The sequence below is a fragment of the Dama dama genome, chromosome 25, assembly GCF_033118175.1.
Source record: "Dama dama isolate Ldn47 chromosome 25, ASM3311817v1, whole genome shotgun sequence".
In the NCBI taxonomy this organism is placed as follows: Eukaryota; Metazoa; Chordata; class Mammalia; order Artiodactyla; family Cervidae; genus Dama; species Dama dama.
The window spans coordinates 43,757,335-43,760,199 of record NC_083705.1 but is presented as its reverse complement, the minus strand read 5'-3'; the positions used below and the strand labels follow the sequence as shown (position 1 = coordinate 43,760,199).

The window sequence follows — 2,865 nt, the reverse complement described above, 5'->3', positions numbered from 1 at the left end:
CCTGGGTAGCTGAGGTTTCTTTCAGACCTGATTCTAGGGACATTGAAAGGACAAAGAGTTCACTGTGCTGGATGGAAATTCTGCTGCTTAAGTCCTTTCATGTGATATTGATTCTCTATTTTCTTGCACCTGTATCTTTATTTTTAAAATTCATGGTACATACAAAGAAGTGTACATACAAAGATATGTACACATACAGTTTAATAATAAAATATGGATATCTTGGATGTCTCCCCAACCTTGCTTAAGAATGAGAATATTTGTGCTCACTGCAGCAGCACATATACTAAAATTGAAATGATACAGAAAAGGTTATCATGGCCCCTGCACAAGGATGATATGCAAATTCATAAATTGTTCCATAGTTTTTTACTACTGTATTTGTTACCAGAAGTGGTTCTACATATGCTTCTGAAAAAAAAATCTGGAAATTCCTAATGTCCTGAGTATTAATAATAAAGTTTAAAAATGCTTTTATATTTATATATGCAGAAAGAATGAGGATATTTCCAATACTGTTGAGTCTCTCATATGTGCCCTGCTCCTATTCAATCTCCCTTTCTCCCAGTCACCAGTCTGAATCTCATGTATTTGCTTGCTTTTTACTCTAGTTTTGCTACCATATATGCATCTCTAAGGGGCTTCCCAGGTGATGTTAGAAATAAAGAACCTGCCTGCCAATGCAGGAGATATAAGAGATGAGGGTTTGATCCTTGGGTCAGGAAGATCCCCTGGAGGAGGGCATGGCAACCCACTCCAGTATTCTTGCCTGGAGAATCCCATGGACAGAGGAGCCTGGTGGGCTACAGTTCATAGGGTCACAAAGGGTTGGACATGACTGAAGAGACTTAGCAAGCATGCCCAGCATGCATCTCTAATCAATGTATTATCTATTTTTGTCTGTGTTTAATGTTACAGAAATGGAATCATTTCTCATCTTTCTTCTTTTGCCCAGCATCATGCTCTAGAACATTTCTCTCATTGCAGAAAGCCATGTCTATTATCTCTAGATATTTATCCCTGAAGTTGGGTAGAGATTAACCCAGGATGTTAGTTATTGGTATTTACTGTTGTGTAATGTTTTACCGTCTGAATAACCGCCATGGATTTATTCATATTACAGTTGCTGGATATTTGGTATATTTCTAAATTTTGCTTCTATAAAATGCTTCTGTGAATATTGTACCTTTTCTCTTCTGTAATTGCTGCTCTAGGATATACACTCAGGAGCAGACATGTTGGGTGAAGGGTGGAAACATTTTAACATGTTACCAGGTAAGAACTAATAACTTCACTCTCTTCTCCCTCCCACCCTCCTCCCTCCCTTCTTTCCTTCTTCTCTTTCCCTTCCTCTTCTTCTCTTCTCTCCCTTTCTTATCATTGGACCTTAGGTGTTTAAACTGGATTAAGCACAATTTTTGGCTCATGACACACTCTCATCATTGGACCATATAAGTTCTTCTCTTTATCTATATATTCATCCATTTGTCTATCTAATCATCCATTCATCTATTTACCTATTAAAAACATACTATCTTGGATAAGGAAATGGAAACCCACTCCAGTATTCTTACCAGAAGAATCTCATGGACAGAGAAGCCTGGTGGGCTGCAGTCCATGGGGTCACAAAGAGTTGGACATGACTGAGCATCTGAGCATTAGAAAATAAAAAAGTCTAGCTGATTCATTTTGCTGTGTAATAGAAACCAATACAACATTGTAAACCAACTATACTCCAATAAAAAATAATTTTAAAAAGAAATGGAAAAAATGAGATAACAAAGGAATATGTATACTATGATTCAGTTTTTTAAAAAATAAAATGTGTGTAAGTAGATATGTACACAAAGAAAAAAAAATGGTTATACACATATAAAGAAAAAAAGCTCACTTTCACATGGAAGTTAAATAATGTGTGATTTTTTTTTCCTTTGTGCATATCCATAGTTTTCTAAACTGTCTTTTCTTCTACTTTCTACCAAAACTTTTGTAATCAAAAAAGTAAGAAATGTTGATGCTTGAAGAAAAAAAAAACAAAAAATTACCATCTGACCAATAGGCAGATGTTTACCAATTACTTAGCAATTGCTTGTGTCCTCTTTCCTATCCTGTTCTTTTGCTTCCCCTGCAGAGGTAGCCACTATGTTGAATTTTGAACTGTTTTATATATATATATATATATATATATATATATATATAAAACACTTTTCTATATATATATATATTAATTTTTTACTTTTTAGGAAAAGTTATTTTTGGGTACCCATACACCATGATACAGTACCAATTGTGGTATAGAAAATTACCCCAAATGTTAGTATCTTAAAACAACAATTATCATTTATTATCTCAGAATTACTGTGGGTCAGGAATTCAGAGAGGGCACATCTGGGTGGCTTATCTCTGCTCCATGAAGTTTTCTGTGATCTCAGCTAGAAGACTCAAATCCTGAGGGGGCTGGAATCATCTGAAGGCTTGACGGGGCCTACAGGACCCACTGCTAAGGTGCTCCCCACCATGGCTAGCCATGGGGGAACTGGTAGGATGCTTCCTCTTCATGTGGGTCTCTCTACATGCTGTCTTCTCTCAGGGCTGCTGTGTGTCCCCATGACGCGGCATCTTGCTTTAGTGAGCATATCAACTATTGTTTCTTCTAGCCTAGATGCCATCTCAAAGAATAACATGACGAAAATCATAACATTTCTCCATTTTCTTGTTCAAAATAGATAAGAATCTTGAACTTGTAGAAAAATAATCTATAAACTATTCAAGTGGAGTAACAGACTCTGGGTTATCAGTTACAATCTAGGCATGTGAGTCAATGAAGACACTGGCTGCAAAAAGTCAACATGTTCTGATTGTCAT

At 36.3% G+C, this 2,865-nt stretch overlaps 1 non-coding gene across 1 annotated transcript; it reads left to right on the top strand.

The window, feature by feature from the left end:
* Window positions 1–262: 262 nt before the first annotated feature.
* LOC133046926 (U6 spliceosomal RNA) lies at window positions 263–369 on the top strand. Its single transcript, XR_009690619.1, has one exon. It is a non-coding gene; the product is annotated as a U6 spliceosomal RNA (small nuclear RNA).
* Window positions 370–2,865: the final 2,496 nt, after the last annotated feature.